Consider the following 9,663-nt stretch of genomic DNA (forward strand, 5'->3'; position numbering starts at 1 on the left):
CAATCCCTTCTCCTTCATTCTCCTCTTGGGATCTTGGGCACACATGCACACGCGCCTGGTGTGAGTTTTAAGCCAAGAGGTCCAGGATTCAAACCACGGTTGACTTCATGGAAGTCCAGCGACATAGCCATTACGCTAACTCCCACCTGCTGGCCCCACGTCCAGTGTGATTTTTAAGCCTCGGGACTAGGCTATTCAGGACTAGAACCGTAGTCGGCCATGTAGGAGTTCAGTGCCTTAAACATCAGGCTACCTGCTGGCCCTCCTATGTCAGTTTTCTATTGTTGCTGTACCAAATTGCTACAAACGAAGCAGCTTTAAACGGCACAGATTTGTTTTCTTTACAGTTTTGTAGGTCAGAAGTACAATATGGGTCTCATTGGACTAGAATCAAGATAATGTGTCCTTTTCTGAACAGAGGAAAATTTCCTAGGGGAAAATTCATTTTCTGTTATTTTGGGTTGTTGGCAAATTTCAGTTCCTTATGATTGGGTGATGAAGTCACTCTTTTCTTGCTTTCTCTTCTTTGCTTTTTTTCATTTCTTTGCTTTCTCTCAGGAGAAAGGGAGTAAGGACTCCCCCAATGGAGCAGGTCATGCTGCAATCCCTTCTCCTCCATTTCTCCATCCTGTCTAGATTTTAAAAAAATTCCTTTATTTAACTTTGTTTATTTATTTATTTTAATTTGACCAGAGAGGGTCAAAGTGAGAGAGAAAGAGAGAGAGAGGGAGAGAGCAAGAAAGCAAGCTGCTCGGTCTAGAACTTGAACCATGGTTGGCCACATGGGAGTCCAGTGCCCCACCATGCCACCTGCTGGCCCCTGGATTTTTTTTTGGAGCCACTAGAGCTGGAATTCAACCACGAAGTCAGCCCTATGAGGTTCAGCTCAAAACACTATGTCATGGGGCCGCCTGTCTCCGTTTTCTTGCTGGCTGTAACTTGAGGGCTAGTTCCAGCTGCTAGAGGTCACCACAGTCTTTCAATCATGTCCCTCCACCCCCTTCAAAGCTGCCAGAAGCATCATTCCTTCTCATGCTGAATCTCTTACCCATTTTCCTACCTTCTTCCACTTTTATTGATCCACCTGTATAATCTAGGATAATGTTTCTCTTTTAAGATGAACTGATTAGCGGGACCAGCAGATGGTGTGGTGGTTAAGGTGCTGGACTCCCCCAAATGTCCAACCACAGTTTGAGTCCTGGACCTGGTGGCTTACTTTCTCGCATTCTCTCTCCTCTCTCTCTCTCTCTGCGTGTGTCTTTCTCTGGTCAAATTAAAACAAATGAAAGAATAAATAAAAATTAAAAATAAATAATTATAAAAAAAGATCAACTGATTAGCAACCTAAATCACCCCCACCCCATTTTAAGTTTAGTTTGTTTGTTTGTTTTTTAGTTTTTTTGCCATAGGGGGCATGCACTCACTGGAGAGATACAGAGAGAGAAAGTTAGAAATCATCTCCTGTGGGGATGGCCATGCTGCAATCCCTTATCCTTCATTCTCTTCTCAGGACATGCACACACACTGGTGTGATTTTCAAGTCGCTGTGTCTGAGGCTTGAACCACAATTGTCCATTTGGGAGTCCAGCATCTTAACCACCATGCCACCTGCTGGATCCCTTAATTCCCTTTTGATGTGCAATATAACACATTCACAAGTTCCATGTTTAGGATGTGGGTAACATTGTGGGGGATATATGAGGGATCTTCAAAAAGTTCATGGGAAATGCATATTATGGAAAAACTATGCATACATTTCAATAGTTTTGCATCAATCTAAATTTATATTTTAATTCAATTTTTCACAAACTTTTTGAAGTACCCTCGTATTCTATTCTGCTAATCAAGAGAACATTAGGTATATTGTTAAAGAAAGTTACCTTAGGTAGGCTATTTCAGGCCTGGATTTAAGAGAGTGATATCGGCAACCCAATGGTTGCTTTTGACATCATGTTACCAAAATGTTTTCTTCCATATTCTAGGTGGGAGTGGTTCCAGGTTGTGGTTTATTGAGATGTGTCCTACGGTGGCTCTCACAGGGCTATAGCAGCTAAATAAGGGATAATAGCAACTTCTATCATGATTCTGAGGGCAAATAGATAAGAAACACGTAGAAAATGGACTCAGGAGAAATTATTTTAGAGCAGAGAGAAATGGGAAAAACAAGAGCAACCAAGGAGCCTATTTGATGATTTATCCAGCCATTGCTGGGACATGGGATATGTGTCTCCAACCCTAGTGGAACCTACCAAATGAGTTTCCGATGTTGTGCCAATCTACATTCCCACCAAAAATGAAGATAACTCCATATCTTCAATGCTTGCTTCCCCCCCTCCCTTTGGGAGGTTTTTGCTCTAGGGCACGTGTGCTCACCAGAAAGAGAGAGACAGAAAGACAGAAAGCGAGAAATCACCCCCCCACAGGGTATGGCCACACTGCAATCCCTTCTCCACCAGTCTCCTCTCAGGATCTTGGGCACACACACATACGTGCCTGGCGTGGGTTTAAGCCACCAGATTTGGGACTTGAACCGTGGTCAACTACATGGGAGTCCAGCGACATAGCCATTACACCAACAGCTAGTCCCCCCAGTGCTTGGTATTTTACAGCATCTTCATTTTAGTCAATCTCGTGGGGTTACGTGATATCTCACTACAGTCTTAAATCCAGTTGTTTGATGACTGCTGAAGCCAAGCACTCTTCCATACATTTCTTGACTTTTGGCCATCTTCCATGAAGTGCCTGTTCAGTCCTTTGGCCCATTTTTCTGCAGGGTCATCTATCTCTTTTTTTTTCAGATTATAAGCATTCTTTATATATTTTGGACTTCAGGCCTTCGTCGGGTATGCATTTTTGTAAGTATCTTTCCTATTCTAAAGTTTGTTCTTTTACTCTCTAAATTAAAACTATAAATGACCTATAGTTTTAAATTTTACCAGTTTTTCCTCGAAATGGTCAGCACTATTCATGTGCTGCATTAGAAAATTTTTCCAGTCCCAAGGATCATGACAATATTCTTTGTTATCTTCTCGATGGTTATAGATTTCCCTTTCACATTTAATCTTTGTAAAATTGGTTTTTGTGTATGAGGTGAGGTAGGTTTAAGATTCAGCTTTCTTCCACATGGATGTGCGACGGACATAGCACTGTTTATTGAGAAGAATAGCTTCGCAATGTTGAGAAGAATAATTTTCCCCCACTGCTCCACAATTTTCCATTTGTCATAAGCATTTTATCATGCATCTGGACATACGTGGGCTTATGTCTGGACACTGTTCTGTTCTACTAGCCTCTTTTATTCGATTCAGTACCATGTGAATTCATTCATGGCTATGACCTCATTGGTACGGTCTTCTATCTGGAAGTGCAAACAGCGTTCTTCTTTCAGATTGTGTTGGTTACCCTTGACCTTGTGCATGTCCACATACATTTTAGAGTCAGTATGTCAGTTTCCACAGAAAGCATGGGATTCTGACTGGCATTTCATTAAATCTGTAGATGTATTTGGGGAGATGAACATGCTTATATTTTATTAAAATGTTAGCAACATTTTGTAGTTTTTAATATAAAGGTCTTATACATCTTTTATAAGATTAATTTTTAAGTATTAAAAAAATGTTAAATTCATAATAGTGGGGTCAGCAGGTGGTGTGGTGGTTAGGGGCACTGGACTCCCACATGGCTAACTGCAGTTCAAATCCTGGACCTGGCGGCTTGCTTTCTCACTTTCTCTCTTTCTCTCTCTCTGTCCCTCTATTGTCAAATTAAAATAAATTTAAAAATAAAGTTAAATAAAATAATCCTGTAAAAAATTCATAATAGTGGAGTGTGTGTGTGTGTGTGTGTGTGTGTGTGTGTGTAAGCTAGAGAAAGGAAGAGAGACTCACCCTTGACAGAGTCTTGTCATGCCACAGCCCCCTTCCCCCAGCCTTCCAGTTTGTCAGGATATTGGGCACATGTGCATGCATTGGGCACATTTTCAGACCAACCTAGAGATCTAAACTCACACTCAGTTTATAATCAACAGTACTGCAGTCCTGTACACCACCAACTGTGCCACCTAGACTGGGTTGAGTATTTGAAATTTTTGATGCCATCATAAATAAAATAATTTTTAAAATTTTATTTTCTACTTGCCACTGGTAATATAAATTGATTTTTTTAAAAAAAGTTTTAGCCATAGGGTGCATGCGCTCACCAGAGAGAGAAAGACAGAGACAGTGAGAGGGAAAGTGAGAAATCATCCCCCAGAAGGAATGGCCATGGTGCAGTCTCTTCTTCATCCTCCTTGGGCACGCACACACATGTGCCTGGCATGAGTTTTAAGTCACTGGGTCTGAGACTTGAACTGTGGTTGGCCATGTGGAAGTCCAGCGATGTAACCATGATGCCATCAGTTGGCCCCTTTACATTGGTTTTTATATTGGCCTTGATAATCAAGAAATCTTGCCAAATTCACTTTTTTCCTTCATTTGTCAGAGAGCATGTACACTTGCTAGAGAGGGACAGAAAGAGAAAGAGAGAGAGAGAAAGAGGGTGCAATGGGGTATGATTATGCTGCAATCCCTTCTCCAGTCCTCCACCCTATCAGACTTTCAGACATGCATACTCACACGCCTAGAGTGATTTTCAAACTGGCAGGACTGGGACCCAAACCACTGGCAGGACTGCTTGGCTGTGTGGGATCCAGACAAATCCACTTTGTAATAATAATTTCTAGATGATTTTTTCCCCTATGTATACCACATGTTGACTATAAATAACGGGTATTTGATCTCTTTCTTTCCAACTCTCATAACAATTTACCGATTTTTACTATCTTGTTGAAGTGGCTAAGACTTCTAGTACAGTATGAATAGAAATGGTGATAGTATCATTCTTATTTTTTATTTCAGGGGCAAGTATTACTTTTGCTTTAGAACTTGTTCAGTTATTTTTAAAAAGATTTAGAAATTCTTTTTTAATCCTAGTATATGAAGCTCTCTTATCATAAAAAGCTGTTAAATTATTAAATCCTGCCCCAGTTTTTGTGGCACAGGTGGTGTGGTGCCACTGTGCGGGGCCTGAGACACCGGGAAGACTAGGATTTAGTTCCTGGACAAACCTAAAGCAGGTTGGGTACGGTGACATGTGCCTATAACCCTAACTGACCATGAGGCTGGGGCAGGTGGATGGTGGTATGGCAAGACTTTGCCAAAAATACCAATCTTGGGTGACCAGCAGTTGGTGTAATGGCTATGTCGCTAGACTCCCATGTAGTCAACCATGGTTCAAGTCCCGGATCCGTGGCTTAAACTCACACTGGACATGTGTGCATGTGTGCCCAAGATCCCAAAAGGAGAATAGAGAAGAAGAGATTGCGGTATGGCCGTCCCCCCTAGGGGATGATTTCTTGCTTTCTCTCTGTCTGTCTTTCTGGTCAGGGCACACACCCTATAGCAAAAACCTCTCAAAAAAACAAAAACAAAAACAAAAAAACCCTATCTTGGGAGTCCAGCACCTTAACCACCATGCTACCTGCTGGCTCCCCACCTGGCTAACCGTGGTTTGAGGCCTTAGATATGGAGGCCTGAAAATTATGCCAGGTACATGTGTGTGCATGCTCAAAATCCTAAGAGAAGAATGGAGGAGAAGGGGATGTGGAATGGCCATCCCTCCTCGGGATAATTTCTCACTTTCCCTCTCTCTGTCTCTTTGTGCCTCTTAGGTGAGTGCATGTGCCCTATGGCAAAAACCGGAAGAAAAAAATAAAGAAAACATTAAAGATATACATACATATATGTGTGTTTATATATATGTGTGTGTGTGTATTTATATAACTGTATCTTGGGACCAGATGATGATTCAGTAGGAAAATGCAAAGGTTCTGCGTTTATGTCCGGAGACCTCCCTGAGTACACCAGGCAGTGCCCATAGTCTGAGGCTGACTGAGGCTGTGGATGGGTCTTGTTGTCAAGATCCTGTTGGGGTATTGTCTCTCTGTCTCTCCCTCCTGCTCTCTCATAAAAACAGAAAGTTATTAAATCTTTTTTTGGGGACCAGCAGGTGGCGTGGTGGTTAAGGTGCTGGACACTCCCACATGGCTGACCACGGTTTGAGTCCTGGACCTGGCAGATTGCTTTCTCCATCTTTCTCTCTCTCTGACTCTCTCTGGTCAAATTAAAATAAATGAATGAATAAATAAAATAAGTAGTTATATTTAAAAAATTTTAAAAATTTAAAAATCTTTTTTTTAATCTATTGAAGTGGTCACATGAGTCTTTTCCTTTTTCCTGTTTATGACATGAGTTACAGGATTGGTGTTCATTTGTTAAATAATTCTTACACTCTGAACAAACCCATTTAGTTCTGATACATCATCCCTTTCATGTATTACTGGATTTAATTTCCTGATATTTTGCCTAGGATTTTAGTCACGTTCTTGGAAGAGATTGGCCAGAAATTTTCTTTATTTCTAATGTTTGTGTCAGGTTTTGATATCAGTTATACTGACATCATAGAATTCCCTTTTGTTTGTTTGTTTGCATAATATGGGTATCATTATTTCTTCAATAGTTGGGATAATTCACCAGGAGAGCCAGTTGGGCTTAGAGTTTTCTTTGTGGGAACATTTTTAGTTACAAATTTAATTTACTTAGTGGATATGAAGATATTCAGGTATTCTATTTCTTTTTAGTTTTCTTTTCTTTTGTATTAATAGTTTTGCTACACAGTATGTATACTCACTAGAGAGAGAGAGAGAGAGAGAGAGAGAAATCACCTCCCAGCAGATCTGACCATGCTGCAGTCACCTCTCCTCCAGTCTCCTCTTGGGAGACTTGGGGCATGTGTGCACATGTGCTTGGCATGATTTTCAGGTTGCCACATCTGGTACTCTAATCACGAGGTTGCCCATGTGAGAGCTAGTGCCTTAACCTCCATTCCACCTGGTGGCCCCAATTTTCTGTTTATTTTCTGTTGATTTTATAATTTGTGCTTTTCTAGAAATTTGTCCATTTTACTAAATTTTCTAAAGTTTTTGGCATAGGATTTATAATATTTATAATATCCTGCTGTTAACTTTTTCACTGTCTAAAAGGTTTAGTGAACTTAATTTCTGATAAAGGTAATTTGTGCTTTTCCTTTTGCCTTAATAAATCTTACCAGAGATCTACATTTATTAGTCTTTTCAAAGACCCAATTTTTCATCTTGTTCATCTTTTTTAATGTACATTTTTTATTTCATTAATTTCTGATCTTATCTATAGGAATCTATTCCTTGTATTTATTTTGGGTCTAATTCATAGTTCCTTATCTAAATGATTCATATGAATACTTAGGTTCTTGATTTTTAGGCTTTCTTCTTTTCCAGCATAAATTACAAACATAAAAGTAAAGCCACCATAGCATTACATGTTTTAGATATTTTCATTTTATAAAAATTCTATTTTATTTATATCATATTTTGTTAAGGATGAAAATTTCCACTGTGATTTCTTCTTTGACTCAGATGATTTAGAAGTTTATTACTTAATGTCAAAATCTTTGATGACATCATAGTTATTATTTCTTTTATGAGTGAGAGGAAGCATAAGGGAGAGAGAGAGAGAGAAAGAGAGAGAGACAGACACTTTTGACAAGGTGCCCCCTCGTCACAGCCCTTCCTACCCAAGCCATTCAGTTATCCAGGACTGCAGGGATGTGCCACTGTGCCCGGCCTATTGGGGTTGGATGGAAAACTTAACTCAGGCTTCCCATGCGGCCTTGGCCATCACTCAGGGGTACCCTCCCGCTTGTGTCACTGCAGCTGGGCCTCTGGTTATTTTCTGATATAAATTTTAAGTTGATTTTGACATAGAGAAAATTCTGAGTGATTTCACTTTTTGGAACTGTCTTAGGACTTGCTTTTTGGCACAGTATATGTTCAAATTTGGGCACTGTCTCATGTGCACATGCTGTCATCATTATGAACACCGGTTTATTTGTGTCAGCAGATCAAGTTTGTCACTTTTGTTTTTCAGATCTTTCATATCCTTACTGACTTTCAAGGTTTGATTATTTTGTCGGGTAGCAGAAGAGAGACATGTTAAAGTTTCTCTTTGTGATTGAGGCTTTATTTATTTCTTTTCTTACTTTTGGCCACTATGTTTAATGTATTTGGGTTATGTGAGTTATATATGTTAAGAGTTGTTATCGGGACCAGCAGTTGGTGTAATGGCTATGTCACTAGACTCCCATGTAGTCGACCATGGTTTGAGTCCCGGACTCACGCTGGGCACGTGAGTGTGCGTGCCCAAGATCCCGAGAGGAGAATGGAGGAGAAGGGATTGCGGCATGGCCATCCCCCCCGGGGGGTGATTTTTTGCTTTCTGTCTCTCTATCTCTCTCTGTCTTTCTGACGAGCACACGCGCCCTATAGGAAAAAAAAAAAAAACTCTAAAAGAAAAAGAATTGTTATCTTTTTCTGATAGATTGATCATAATAACATTGTAACATCATTATCAATGAAAAATTGCCATATTATCATTAAAAAATGTGTAGCCATATTCAGTCATGATCGCAGGAATCGCTAGCAGTGCTTGATGGTGTAAAGTCTACTTTTGGTTAGTGTTTATAAGTTAGATCTTTTTAAAATACCTTACTTTCAACCTTTTGTGTCCCTATATTTACAAAATATAAGTGAGTTTTGCTTTCTTCATATAATCTGAATGCATACAGTATTTACAATCTACTTGTTTTCTATTTTTTATTTGTCCTACCTGTTTTATTTTCACCCCCTCTCTCAGCTTGCCTTCTTTTTGTTACTGCACTGTTTCTTCCCCTCTTCACTTTTTAGTTATGTATTCTTTCTTTTTCAATTGCTAGAGAGTGTATGTGATTGCCACAGAGAGACAGGGAAGAGAGGAAGAGGGAGAAAGCACATCCTACTGGTCAGACCACAATCCCTTCTCCGTTTCTCCATCTTGCCAGGATTTGGGACATGTGCGCAAGTGCACCTGGAGTGTGTTTCAAGCTACCAGGGTCAGGACTGTAACCACCATTTGTCATGTTCAATCCAGTTCTTTTAACCACTAGGCGATGGGGGCCAGTCCCACATTTTTTTAAGTTTATTTTATTTTGAGAGAGAAAAAGAGTGAGAGATACTCCCAGCAGGTTCTTCACGCCACGCCTGCAGCCAGCCTCACTACAAGTATGCACGCCTATGCCGTGTGATAAGGAGACCCCTGGTTGTGAACTCAGGACCTTCCCGTGTGGGTCTGGCATCACAGACTATGCTACCACTACAGCTGGCTCTTAGTGATACACTTCTTGTATTCTTCTAGTAGTCCCCTTACTTACTACAGTCTAATACAAATCAATACTTTTGCCGTTTCTGAAACGATGCAAAGATGTTAGAATGTTTAAACTAGTCAACCACCTCTGGCTGTTTTTCTTATTTTCATTGTAAATTTAATTCTGCAAATGTTTTTATTATTTTTTTTAAAAATTATTTATTTTGGGGAACCAGCAGTTAGCGTAATGGCTATGTCGCTGGACTCCCACGTAGTCGACCGCGGTTCGTGTCCCGGACCCGGTGGCTTAAAACTCACACCGGGCGCGTGAGATCCCGAGACCAAGATCCCGAGAGGAGAATGGAGGAGAAGGGATTGTGGCATGACCATCCCCCCTGGGAGGTGATTTCCC

This window comes from Tupaia chinensis, unplaced genomic scaffold (genome assembly GCF_000334495.1).
Source record: "Tupaia chinensis unplaced genomic scaffold, TupChi_1.0 Scaffold000542_1, whole genome shotgun sequence".
NCBI classification, from domain to species: domain Eukaryota; kingdom Metazoa; phylum Chordata; class Mammalia; order Scandentia; family Tupaiidae; genus Tupaia; species Tupaia belangeri.